Raw genomic sequence first — 15,328 nt, 5'->3', positions numbered from 1 at the left:
ATAGAATACGTAAAATAAATGTTTGATATACTTAAAGAAATAAAGTTGACAAATTATAATGAAGGAAAGGAGGATATAATGCATGACAGCAAATTTAAACCTGAAATAAACAAATTATAGAATGAAAATTAAAGTAGAAATTAAGTAGCTATGCACCAAAATAAACATCGCTTAAGAGAGAATTAGAGATAGATTTGAAAAACTTAAACAGATGGCTTGAAGAAATTGTACAGGAAATGCTCTGTAGAAGAGTGGGGGTATATCTTAAAGAGACTTAAAAGGATACATAAGATTAGATGTTCTAGCACCGTATCAAGACTCCAGTTAGAAATAATAGAGGACAGGAGAGAAGGGCAAATTGGAAGATGTGATTCAGACCTTTCCAAATCTGTTTTATACAATTTACATGCTTAGGAAATTCACGGAATCCAAATCAGAATAATGGTGTGTGTATGTGTGTGTGTGTGTGTGTGTGCATGACATGTGTACATACATGTATCTATATAAATATCATTTTTAAAAACTTCAATCTCACGTGATTATGAGAGCTGGCAGGTCTGTAATCTGCAGGGCAACCCATAGGCTAGAAACAGGTGGAAGTTGGCACTTCAGTCTTGAGACAGAATTTCTTTTCACTTTAAATCTCATTTGTTGCTCTCAGGGCCTCTAACTGATTGGATGAGACTCACCCACATTATTAGGGATAATCTCTTATCCTGAAGGCCAAGTGATTGTAGGTATAAACCACACCTACAAAGCAGAAAAAGTGATAGAGAAAATGAAGAAAACTAAACATTTAAAATACCAATAAAATTGATGGCTTTAGCAAGACTGACCAAGAAAAAAGATTTAAATTACAAAAATCAGGAATGATAAAGGGAAAATTAGAGCTGGATTTGCAATATAAAAGTTGTAAGGAAATACTTGAGCAATTGTATGGCAATAGATTATACAATGCAGGTAAAATGAACAAATTCCTAAAAAGATGCAAACTCCCAAAACTGACTTGGGGGACTTCCCTGGCTGGCCAATGGCTAAGACTCTGCTTCCAAAGCAGGGGACTTGGGTTCAATCCCTGGATGGGGTACTAAGATCTCACATGCCATACTTCATGGCCAATAAATACATAAATTAATTACCTAAAAAAAAAAAAACTGCCTCAGAAGACACAAACCTGAATAGATCAGTAACAAGTGTACAGATAGAGTATTTGAAACACAAAGAAAAATCCAAACCTACATTACTTTGCTGGTAAAATATAAGGATGATTTAAAGAATTAACATTAAAGTAAAAGAAAAAAAAAGAAAACACTTTCTAATTCAATTTTATTGAGATCAGTCTCATCTGATAGCAAAATATTACAAAAATATTGACATAAATGGATAAGAAAGCTTTGGTACATATACACAATGGAGTATTTCTCAGCCATCAAAAAGAATGCATTTGAATCAGTTTTAATGAGGTGGATGAAATTGGAGCCAATTATACAGAGTGAAGTAAGCCAGAAAGAAGAACATCAATACCGTATATTAACGCATATATATGGAATTTAGAAAAATGGTAACCTGAACCCTGTATAAGAGACTGCAAAAGAGACATAGGCATTTAGAACAGTCTTTGGGACTCTGTGGGAGAGGGTGAAGGTGGAATGATTGGAGAGAATGGAATTGTAGCATGTATATTATCATAAGTGACCAGTCCAGGTTCGACGCATAAATTTTCCTCTGTTCAAAAAAAAAAAAAAAATACATCAACAAATTTCTAGAAAAGTGAATCTAACATATCAAAATGATTATACAGCATGACCAAATGGAATTTGCCACACAATTCTAAGTGTGGCTTAACATACAAAAATCAATCAATATAATATACCATATTAATAAAAGGGAAGCAAACATACAATTGTAAAAGACACAGGACAATCATTTGATAAAACCCTTCACTCTTTTATGAAAAAAAAAAAAGCTGAATAATCCCCCTAGGAATAGAAGCAAGCCTTCTGAGCTCAACAATAGGACATACACAAACATAACGAAACTCACGTTATCAGGCCAGTTCAGTTCAGTGGCTCAGTCGTGTCCGACTCTTTGCAACCCCATGAACCACAGAACGCCAGGGCTCCCTGTCCATCACCAACTCCCAGAGTCCACCCAAACCCATGTCCATGGAGTCGATGATGCCATCCAGCCATCTCATCCTCTGCCATCCCCTTCTCCTCCTGCTCTCAATCCTTCCCAGCATCAAGGTCTTTTCCAATGAGTCAGCTCTTCGCATCAGGTGGCCAAAGTATTGGAGTTTCAGTAATAAGACTAATATTAGTGTTTGATCCTCAGGACTGACATAACACATACATCATATAATATGTGATAATGAAGCAAGAGATTTATAAGTGGTATATATGATAGGGCATGGCAACCTACTGCAGTATCCTTGCCTGGATAATTCCTCAGACAGAGGAGCCTGGCTGGCTACAGTTCATAGGATTGCAAAGCGTCAGACAAGATTGAAGTGACATAGCACACAGCACATGATAGTCCATAGAAGAGGTACTGAATTGGAGAAGAAAGTTTCTGCTTGGGAAAACCTAAGTGGAATTTGTAACTACATAGGAGTTTCTGGTAGAATCATCTTGATATTTACTCTTTCCTGCAAAAATGTTCCCATTAGTTGACCTAGAAATTAATTCTTGCCTTAGTTTTAGCCAAACCTGATAATATACACACTCAATTTGGAAAACTCACCAAAGACTTATCACATAATCTCCAATAATATGTGTCAGGGAGATTTCTGGTTGGTGCCAGTCCTCAGATGTTCTGATTTCCCCTGGCCAGCATAAGCAGATGGTATTGTTCAGAGAAGTTGGCCTGGAGATGTAATTGGAGAAGAAACTCTACGTGCATGTAATTTGAAAGCTGCCTGGATTCTGATAAAACAGGAGTCATGGTGGGATTTTGATGCTTCACAGGAGTCATCAACAGAGTGAAATACTCTCCTAAAGTGAGTCCTGAATGTCTGTCATGTCCAGGCACGGTTTCCTATATATGTGTGTGTGTAGAACAATATGAAACTCTCTGATCATTTTTACAGCAGCTTTATTCAACCACCACTTCTGCTCTGTATTCACCCCATGCTCCCAACAGCATCACAAATGTACATATGTATCAATAAGCAATATATCCTCCAGAAGGGTCTAGAAAGTTTAGCAAAATCTGATTCATGGAAACCACTCAGATATTGATGTTTTAACTGACATTTTGCATGAAATAAAATGATTACTGTGTTTTGCAATGTTAATTTAAGGCATTATATTAGATTTTGGAAAAGTCAATGCATCTGATATAAACCTATTTAGTTGAACCAATAACTTTTAATGAAGACCTTTCTGGATACAAATAGTAAAGGAATAAGCTTAAACAAAAATTTTAGTCTTCACCAACCCAGTTTTCTCCAACCAATACACTTTTTGTCTTGATTCCTTTTTAGTGAGAAAAACTGACTTTCCCCATCTCCCCAAGTATCTATCTCATGATAATATATTCTAAAATAATGAGGCTATATTGCCGTGGCTCACTTATTTTTATTTTAAAATAAATTTGGTCAACATGTAATCCGTTATTCGGTTTATGTGAAGAGAAATTCCAATGCAAGATAACTGAGTATATTATTTTTCACATTTTAGAAGAATCATTCTTTAACTGCAAGATAAGGTTAAATAGACAAATTTACAGAGACCTGTGTGTGAAAAATATTTTATTTGCTCCACAGAGCATTTTGAAAACATCAAAATTCAATTAATTCAGGAGAATCAATCAAAGGCTCCTGTTTTACAATGCGTCATGCCATATGCAAGCGTATGTCCATGTTCATGTTTGCACAGAGAGATATGGCTGGAGAGAGAGTAAAAGATAAGGAGGCCAGTACACATCGAAGGAAGCATAAAAAAGAGAAGTGATAAAAAGCTTTCCTGAATTTTCAAACTTTAGGAAAATTACTCTAGTCTTTGTTTCCCAAAAGGCAAAGGGAAGATATCTATTAAGGGATGGGATGGGGAACACATGTATACCTGGGGCATATTCATATCAGTGTATGGCAAAACCAATTCAACAATGTAAAGTAATTAGCCTCCAATTAAAATAAATAAATTAAAAAAAATTTTTTTTAAAAAGGAACCCAACAATACTATTCTCCCTTCAACCAGTAAAACAAAGTAGGTAAGTATAATCAGAGGTGAATGCAGAAACCAGAGCTAAGGAATGTTAAATTAGAAATGCAAAATGCCTGATATTTTAACACACAATACCTGAGAGCTTTATTCTTTTTCCTTCTATTTTGAGTGATCCTTTTACCCTTTCTATGTCAAGAATTCCCAGTTAGGGCTTAGGAAAAGAGGAAGTCAATGGTTGGTTGCATTAGCTTTTCTATTTCAAGCTGTCACAGCTGCAAAATTGTTCAATGCAACTCCACAGGGAGTGCTATCCAGTTATGCAAATGAATTCCAAATGTGACATGGGCCAGCACAGGGGGTGGTGACTGTGGAGCCTGAGTGACTGCCACCAGTCTGTCTGATGGATTGACTCAGACCACCAAGGAGCCAGAGCCATTGATTTCTGCTCATCTATCTCATCATAGTGACCTAGAAGGATGGAAAGGAAGAGCAAAAGAGAGGTACAGAGAAAAAATAAAATTAAAATGTTTCTTTACTTACTTATCCCTTCTTCTTTCAAACACCTTTATGATCATGTCATTTCCCTTCACCGCATATTTTACTCATATCAGAATCAGGTTAATGACTAGTCTTTACTTTTTCTCTGTCCTAATTATGTGACTTGATTTGGTATAGCTTAATGGGTTTTTGTGTCATATTCTTTATTTTTTTTATTTTTTTACAATAAAAATGGGATTTTAATCTAAGATACACTTTCGTCAAATTATCCTAGTTAGATCTGAGTTTTTGATATCATAAACTAATAAAGTATTTCTTTTATTTTAGAATTTACTAATTTGAAGAATAGAGACAATGTAGAGTTGATCTAGTTTGATGTAAATTCTAAACCATGCATGCAGGAGATATAAAATATTGTCAGCACTCTTTCACTGAGAAACTCCAGCCTTATGCTAGTTTCCAGTTAGCCAGGAGCTCCTTGCTTTGGTGAAATAATCCCTTATTCCTGCATTTTGATGGATGAGAGATTACAGGAGAAAGGAGAAATGAAGTGTTAGTGATGTCAAAAAAAGGAGATAGAATTAAGAAACCCAAATGTCCCAATGAAGTTCATAGAACTTTCAGAATACAGTCTAGAATGTGCTTATTTCAAAATGTTTTTGTTCTCTTCATTTCTCTGTTTGAACAGTTCTAGGTCATTCTCCTTTATGGGAGCAGATTTTTCACAGAGAAGAAATATGCCCTCTGAAAAGTAAAAGTGTTGGTCACTCAGTTGTGTCCAACTCTTTGTGGCCCCCTAGACTGTAGCCCTACAGGTTCCTCTTTCCAAGGAACTCTCCAGGAAAGAATGTTGGAGTGGGTTGCCATTAGCTTCTTCAGGGAATCTTCCCAACCCAAAGACCCAACTGGTGTCTCCTGCATTGCCGGCAGATTCTTTACTGTCTGAGCTACCTTGGAATCCCAAGGTTCCCTCTATTTAAGAGTTTAAGAGCTATCTGTCTTGTTTAAAGAGTTACAGTGAAGGCAATGACGGGATGGCAAAAGCAGGGCGGATGTCCAGCCAAATTTCTGTTCACATTTCCCTGGGGATTCACACTTCCATTCTCAAGACCTCTCTGAAATTCTCAACTGTTTGTTTGAAAATTCCTTTCTTCAGCTGTGTTCAGTTTGTAAGCACAATTTAGTGGCAATATAGAGGACAAGGTATATGGTTGAATTTTGTTTTTAATGGGAGTTTTATCCTTAGAAGAATCTGTATGCAATGAGAGACATCAGAGGAGAGATGATAGCAGGATGAGTCTATCAAATCCACTTTCAAGGATTCAGAGAGACATAAGGCAGCGGACAGTAGAACTGAGCTAAAATTGACAAAAGGCCTTCTAAGAGACATCAATGCTTGCACTACAACTATCTCACACAAAGACCAACATATAAAAAAATGTGTCTCAAAAAGATTTATGGATGGCCCTTTTGGAGCACTGTGTTAGTTTCGATTATATTCATAGGAAACCAAGAAAGGACTCAAGAAAGATATATAAAAGAAAACTCTACAATTATGTTAGACTAAAAGGGCCAGAAACAGTTTGTGCTTAATAAAGAGAATTAGTGTTGTGCTCAATTAAGAGAAGATATAATAGTCAACCTAAATTTCTAGAGCCAATGAAATTAGGACTTCTCAGGCAGAAACTGAGTCAATGGGAGAAGTACACTACAAGAAATAATCAAAGACAATTTTCAGACTGAAGAGTGATCCTAGATGAAAATACAAAATTTTAGAAGATATTGGATATCACTGAAAATATAAATAAGTGGACTTTGACCAAGCAAATATGGTCAAGTTTTTCTTTTTTTTTCCTCAAGAGTCAAGATAATTTAATAAGCAATAGTCTCTAAACATATGGTTCATGGAAAACTAGATATTGATATAAAATGATGGAAAAGAATATTTGGCTTTTGTCACATGTAATAAAACAAACTCAATATTGATAATAGCTATGTAAATCTATAAGGATTTCAGAAGAAAAATTTAACTTTCCACCTTATGAATAGAAAAGGGAAGAGATAATTAAATAAGAATAAAAGCAGTGAAGTAAAATTATAAAAGAAGTAATTTTTTTTTTTAAAAAGGAAGCATTGGATGTCAAGATCTCTCAATAAAATCAAGAAATTTCTATCTAGACTGATCAGGAGAGTAAGAACAAGGATAAAAATGACCAATACTAAGGATTGGACACCAGTATAGACAATAAAAATACTTTTTAAAGAAATAGAGAACATAAAAAAATTATTACAGTACATTCACCAGCTTAGATAAAATAGACAATTAGCTTCACAAACATAAGCTCTTCAAAAGCCTGTTAAAGTTTGTTATCTATTAATAAATTAGTAGCCCTACTTCAATCCTATTAAAATTGCATAAGTAATTTTTTTTCATGGAAAATAAATCTCAGACTAAGGTGTCAGTGTTCATGAAATATGTCAAACACTTAGGGAAGAAAAAAGTGTCAGTCTATACAATCTTTTTAATTTTTTTTAATTCAGAAAATGGAAGCAGAAGGGACACTTCTTGACACATTTTATGAGACAAGTATAATCTTGCTTCTAAAACCAGAAAAATGTATCACAAAAATAATTCAAGTCAGCATCACTCATAATATAAAACCAAAAACCTTTAACAAAATGTTAGAAAATTAAAATCAGTGATATATAAAATGAATAATATGCTATACTTAAAGAAGTTTATCATAGGAATGCAACATTTGTTCAATATTTAAAAAAAAAACTATATAAATGCAGTTCACCAAATTAAGAGCATTTAGAAAAAATATGATGAATGAATAGATTAAAAGAAACACGTCTGACAAAATTTAAAATGAATTCATCATACAATTTCTCAATGAGCAATAATATAAATACCCTTAACCTAATAAAAGCTCTCTATAAAACCTACAAGCAACAATTTACTGATGAGTGAATGTTTTCTTCTATATTAAGATAAGACAAGCTGTCTCTGTTCACTCCTTCTATTTAACTTTGTACTTGAGTTCTTAGTGCAGCAGGAGAAGAAAAATATCTAAAACATTACCAAGTAGAAAGAAAGCAATCAGTTTCTTTATTCACTGGTGATACATACATATGTGCAGAATATCTTAACAAAACCATCAAACAGCTAGCAGAACTAAAAATGCTTATCTAGCAGAATCAGATGTTCCAAGTTTTCTATACAAAAATCTAAAGTATTTTAGTATACTAACAATGAACATTAGGAAATATATTTCCGTTTATACTTCTAAGTCTAATTCTATCCCAATCACTCTCTTCTTTTTCTGGTCCTTTAATTATATATATGACCAGTAATCTGATATTTGTATATACTTCTTACCCTGATAAGGTTTTTTGAGTCTTACCTATGGGATTCAATTTTGATAATTTCCATTTACTTGTCTTCAAATTTACTAATCCTACCTTTTTTGCATTTGTTCAGTTCAGTCGCTCAGTCATGTCCAACTCTCTGCGACCCCATGAATCACAGCACGCCAGGCCTCCCTGTCCATCACCAACTCCCGGAGTTCACTCAAACTCATGTCCACAGAGTCAATGATGCCATCCAACCATCTCATTCTCTGTCGTCCCCTTCTCCTCCCGCCCCCAATCCCTCCCAGCATCAGAGTCTTTTCCAGTGAGTCAACTCATCGCATGAGGTGGCCAAAGTATTGCAGTTTCAGCTTTAGCATCAGTCCTTCCAATGAACACCCAGGATTGATCTCCTTTAGAATGGACTGGGTGGATCTCCTTGCAGTCCAAGGGACTCTCAAGTCTTCTCCAGCACCACAGTTCAAAAGCATCAATTCTTCGGTGACCAGCTTTCTTCACAGTCCAACTCTCACATCCATACATGACCACGGGAAAAACCATAGCCTTGACTAGACGGACCTTTGTTGGCAAAGTGATGTCTCTGCTTTTTAATATACTATCTAGGTTGGTCATAGCTTTCCTTCCAAGGAGTCAACATCTTTTAATTTCATGGCTGCAATCAGCATCTGCAGTGATTTTGGAGCCCAAAAAAATAAAGTCTGACACTGTTTCCACTGTTTTTCCATCTATTTCCCATGAAGTGATGGGACCAGATGCCATGATCTTTGTTTTCTGAACGTTGAGCTTCAAGCCAACCTTTTCACTCTCCTCTTTTTTGCATTAATTAAATCTATTTCATGATCATTAACTTTCTGACACTGTATTAATTGTAGAATGCCTGCTTTTTGTTTAAGAGATTGCAATTACCTGTTAACATTCTGTCCTTTTTAAGATCCTGACTTCCTTGCCTTTTTTCCTATTAAAAATATGTATTTGAAGTAAAGATTGTACCTGTTAGCTTCAGCAGATAGACTGTCTAGTCTATGCATCTCCTTTTATTGATGCTTTTCCTCGTGATCACAGTTTTCATTTTCTTGCTGTTATCTTTGCCTTGAAGAAAATTCTTCCTTTGTCTCATAATACCTAGTAATTGAAATTGTTATTGTTCTTCCCCAGACAGTGTATATTGTTTTACCTGTTACACAGGTAGGATGAGGAGCTGAACCAATCAATCAATTAATAATACATCTTGTCCACAATTGGGGTGAAGTTTCATTTAAATTTCCTCTAGTTCTAATTCCAAATGTTCTGTGGGAATGAACTGTAAGTTTATAGCAAACCACTGTACATAACATTGTGGAGTTTTCATCTCCTAAGCACCTAAAGTTGATGAGAGATTAACTTCGCTTCCCTGTTCTGCTTTCTAACCACTGGACTGCGAGGGAATGCCCAGGGCCTCTAGGCTTCCCACATGGCACTAGTGGTAAAGAACCCACATGCCAATGCAGAAGACCCAAGAAGCATGGGTTGGATCTCTGGGTTGGGAAGATTCCCCTGGAGAAGGGCATGGCAATCCACTCCAGTATTCTTGCCTGGAGAATCCCATGGACAGAGGAGCCTGGTGGGTTATAGTCCATAGGGTCACAAAGATTTGGACACGACCACAGCAATTTAACAATGCCTTTTTGATCCTGAAAGCTCTTTCCTTCAGAGTTTTTGAAGTTTGCTTTTGCTTCCTGCACCACACAAGTTCAAAATCTTGGGGTTCTGTTAGAAGGGAGAATTGTTACGTCTACAGTATAGGAGTCATCTAGTGTGTCTCTGACTCTTCAGTACCAGGAGTAGAAAGTGTTGCTCTGAGTTTCTGGACCAGCCATTCAGACTTGATAGCCCCATCCTTCAAATAAAGTCCCTTTGAGATAAATGACGTCTTTGGGGATCTTCTAGCTTTGAATCTTTCACTCCACTCTTCCAGTCATCAAGTACTATTTTGCTAATACAATATAAATGCTAGTATTCTGTTTATTATTTTTAATAATTGCATATTATGTTTTGATATAAAGCAATATATAATAATGGGGAAAAGAAAAAGTGGAATTCAGTCATGGATTTCCTGAAAGATAACTTAGCCAAAAGTTTAAATTTTGGTAAATTTTATGTTTCACAACAGCGCCTTCATTTATTAAAAGGAAGCAGTCATTAGTCTTGCATATTCAAAACCCAGTGTTCATATGAACCATGACCACTGAGCCACAAAATAAATTTCACAGTGTTCATTCCCTGGGGAATTTGCTGGTTATTTTTCTTCAGTTTTTTTTTTTTCTTCATGCAATTCTACTGGGTTTGCATCTGTTTGAAAGCTCACAGTGCAACTGAAGTTACAATTTAAATGTAGATAATGCCCATAGCAAAACTTGTAATAAGAGATGCTAATTATTGCGCAGCTACTGTACCTATCAGCACTTATATTACTGTCATCTAATTCTCTCCTGTAGTTTATGAAGTAGGAATGGTTGAAAATGCAAAACTAAAGCCTAGATGAGAAATAGCTTGCCCAAGGATACATGCTAATAGCTGCATGATCCTGACAGTAAAAGAAGGAGCTGTGATCAAAAGTGCCTCCAATAATAGAGCAGCAACTTAAGGTCTTAGGTGTGAGACAATAGCTCCCTCCAGCTCTGTTGGGGTCCTGAATATCACAGCACAATAATTGTTGTTCATAGTGATGCTCCTAAGAAAATCAAATGAACAGATAAAATAATATTTATTGTCTAATAAATTGAGGGACAATGAAATTATCTTTAGAAATATGCAATTACTTCCAGAGTAGTCAGATTTCATTATGTAATAGATAGTAAAAATTTTAAATTATATGTAGAAATGAAAAGCAAATTCTGTAAAGAAATGATATCAAAATAAGTACACATCAATAGGATTAATATGGCTTTTTTTTTTTAACATTTGTGACAAGGCTGTATATTTTCCCCTGCATATTTAAATCACATGCAGAGTACATCAGGCAAAATGCCCGGCTGGATGAAGCACAAGCTGGAATCAGGAGTGCCGGGAGAAATATCAACAACTTCAGATATACAGATGATACTACTCTAATGGCAGAAACTGAAGAGGAATGAAACAGCCTCTTGATGAGGGTGACAGGGGAGAGTAAAAAAACCCACTTGACACAACATTAAAGAACTAAGATCATGGCATCTGGTCCCATCAACTCATGGCAGATCGATGCAAAAACCATGGAAAGAGTGACAGAATTTATTTTATTGGGTTCCAAAATTACTGCAGTGGTGACTGCAGACATGAAATCAAAAGACACTTGGTCCTTGGAAGAAAAGCTATGACACAGCTAGACAGCATATTAAAAAGCAGAGACATTACTTTGTCAACAAAGGTCCATATAGTCAAAGCTATGGTTTTCCCACTAGTCATGTGTGGATATGAGAGTTGGACTACAATGAAGGCTGAGCATGGAAAAATTTGCCAGAGAAGATTCTTGACAGGTCATTGGACTGCAAGAAAATCAAACCAGACAGTCCTAAAAGAAATCAACCCTGAATATTCATTGGAAGGACTGGTGCTGAAGCTGAAGGTCTAATACTTTGGCCACCTGATGTAAGGAGCCAACTGATTCACTGGAAAAGACTGTGATGCTAGGAAAGATTGAGGGCAGGAGGAGAAGGGGAGAGCAGAGAATGAGATGATTAGATAGCATCACCAGCTCAATGGACACAAATTTGAACAAACTCTGGGATATAGTGGAGGACAGAGGAGCCTGGCATGCTGCAGTACACAGGGTCACAAAAAGTTGGATGCAAGTTAGCAATTGAACAAAGCAACATTTTCTTTTCAAATTTTCTATATGAAGGCAGGAAATAAAATCCATAGAATTTTCTTTCAGTTTAAAAAAAAGAGACATGCATTTATGGACATTGTGGACATCTCAACCTATCACAAGAACACTTCTTGTGAGACCCTCATGCTTATCAAAACCTATATTTTGACACAGATAATCACGGCATGACTTTTGAAACACTTATAATTAGTTTATCATTATGGGTTGTAATTAAACATAATAGGATTTCTAACAGTAAGGACAGACCAGGTCAAGCTACAGTAACGACACCCATGTGATGTCAAGGGGCATCAGTGACGGGAAAATGTGCTGCTTGCGTCCACTGTCTGTGCTGTCTGTCTGTTAGCTCAGCGTTGCAGACGGCTTTCATGTTACGGCAGCGAGGGACAGACACCTGCTCCCAAAAGGCAAAGAGAAGAGGAGGCTGGAGAGTCAGGGCTAGCAATCCAGTGAGGTCAGTTCACACGGCCATACCTGATATTGAGACTGTGGAGAGCATCCACAACCCTGTGCTCGAAAGGAGAGGAACAGAAAACCCTGCGGAGCAACCTGAGCATCTACCGCCAAAGCACGTACGTGAAAAAACGATATCCTGTTATTTACTCAGCAATTATTTTAATCTTTCGAAATGGACCTTACTACGCCAGGAACGACTAAGGTTTCCTCCAAAAATAATATTTTACAAAGATCTTGAGAAATTTGTTATAAAACTAAGTGTCTGAAATTAAGAAATTAAATATCAAACATTAATTGTTTAGTATGGACTTAATTGACATATTAATATTTATATAATATTTTTGAAATATAGTTGGTTTACAATATAATGTTAGGTTTAGGTGTACTGCCTGGTAATTCAGTTATATATATTCTTTTTCAAATTCTTTTGCCTTATAGGTTATTATTTTAATATACTATTCATAGTTAAAATTACAATGACCAAATTGATTCTTCATAGAATAAAATTTGTATAATTTTTTAGGGTTCGGTTAGAATTAAGAGACATATCCTCTTAGTGGAATGTCGTAAAATATTCAGTAGCACAGAAGATTCTTAGCCTGATTATTTAAGAACTTATAAAATCCTTACTTACTGTCTAGAACTCTTATTGTGATGAAAAAAATTAGTTATAGTTGAAAAAAGCAATCCACCCCCATTTTTACTTGCATGAAATATTGAGAAATATTGCTCTAGTTATTTAAAGATATAAGAATAACAACGTACTAATAATAAACAGCATGCATTACTTTAGGCAATAATGCAATATTTATTTTAACTATTCTAACCTAATTAATGTTTTTAAAAAACTATAAGAAGCACAGGTTAGATAAGCATACTAAAAGTCTGAAAATATTAAACTTCAGATAAATGTTTCTGAAATATAGAATAAATTTTAATTTGATGATGTTTTAAATTAGTTAAAATATTCATTGCAATGAATTTAATGAAATATTGCTGAATTAAATGAGCATTTATTCTCCATTTTTAGCTTATTAGAGAGTTATTAAAAGCAAAGCTGACTCCAGAGATTGGGGGAAGAAGCTGTTTACAGTACATATTTCTTTTAGAGAACTTACGTTTAGAATACATAAACAATCCCCTGGAGAAAGAAATGGGAACTCACTCCAGTATCCTTTCCCGGAGAATTCCACGGACAGAGGAGCTTGGCAGGTGACAGTCCGTGGGACTGCAGAGAGTTGGACATGACTGAGTGACCAACACAGTGCACACGAATAACCCCCAGGGCTCAACAGCAGACATAATTTTAATTAAAAATAGGAATACGCAGAAAGTGCACAAAGATAATGCAGAAACGATCAATAATCACATCAACAGGGACTCAGTATCCCTGATCATCTGAGGAGGAGAAAATGAAACTATGTGAGATGCCATTTTACACCAAAAAGAATGTCAAAATTCAAGTTAATGACTCAACCAAAGGCTGGGAAGATGTGGAGCAATTACAACCTGTATGCATCCCATTTTTACTCGCATGCGATGTTGAGAAATATTGCTCTAGTTATTCAAAGACATAATTAGAATGACAATGTACTAACAATAAACAGCATGCACTACTTTAGGTAACAATCCAATACTTATTTTAACCATACTAATCTAATTAATATTTGAAAAACTATAAGAACTATACATTAGATAAGCATAGTAAAAGGTTGGAAATCTTTAACTTCAGATAAATGTTTCCAGAAATATAGAATAAATGGGAGCACAAATGGGGCAGCAGTCTGCAAAATTCCTACCAAGATAAATATACACTGAGGTTGTGCTCAATTGCTCATCCCTTTCCAACTCTTCATGACCCCATGGACTGCAGCCTGCCAGGCTCCCCTGTTCATGGGATTTCCCAGGCAAAAATACTGGAGTGGGTTGCCATGCCCTCCTCCAGGGGATCTTCCCAATTCAGGGATAGAACCCACGTCTCTTGTGTCTCCTGCATTGGCAGGAAGATTCTTTACCATTGAGCCACCGGGGAAGCCCACTCTGAGGTTATGAGTCAACAATTTTACTTTTAGGTATCTGATTAAGAGAAATGGAAAAATGCTTACCTAAAGACTCATGTAAAATTATTCATAATAATTCTATTTGTCACAATCCTCAAAATGAGAAAAAGACAAGTTTTCATCAACAAGAAAATTATTTTTAAAAAGCCAAACACGCAATGGAATACTTACTCAGTAATTCTTTTTTAAATGAACTACTGGCATAAGCAATAACTTGGAGGAATCTAAAAAAAGTTAAATATTCAAATGAAGCTGTAGAATGAACAAGATTAGTTTATAGTAATAAAAATCTGAACAGTGAGTGAAAAATTAAAGAAGAGGAGTACAAGGAAATCTGAGGAGATGGATGTATTCTCTATCTTGTTTGGGTGATGCCAAAATGTATATATATATATATATATATATTTTTGATCTTCACGACCAAGATAATCACGATAACGTGATCACTGACGTAGAGCCAGACATCTTGGAATGTGAAGTCAAGTGGGCCTTAGAAAGCATCACTACGAACAAAGCTAGTGGAGGTGATGGAATTCCAGTTGAGCTATTTCAAATCTTGAAAGATGATGCTGTGAAAGTGCTGCTCTCAATATGCCAGCAAATTTGGAAAACTCAGCAGTGACCACAGGACTGGAAAAGGTCAGTCTTCATTCCAATCCCAAAGAAAGGCAATGCCAAAGAATGCTCAAACTACCGCACAATTGCACTCATCTCACATGCTAGTAAAGTCATGCTCAAAATTCTCCAAGCCAGGTTTCAGCAATATGTGAACCGTGAACTCCCAGATGTTCAAGCAGGTTTTAGAAAAGGCAGAGGAACCAGAGATCAAATTGCCAACATCTGCTGGATCATGGAGAAAGCAAGAGAATTCCAGAAAAACATCTATTTCTGCTTCATTGACTATGCCAAAACCTTTGACTGTGTGG

This window comes from Moschus berezovskii, chromosome 10 (assembly GCF_049115385.1).
Source record: "Moschus berezovskii isolate FMDL1 chromosome 10, NW_MosBer_1.0, whole genome shotgun sequence".
In the NCBI taxonomy this organism is placed as follows: domain Eukaryota; kingdom Metazoa; phylum Chordata; class Mammalia; order Artiodactyla; family Moschidae; genus Moschus; species Moschus berezovskii.
The sequence above is the reverse complement of the archived record's forward strand: the minus strand, read 5'-3'. Positions refer to the sequence as shown.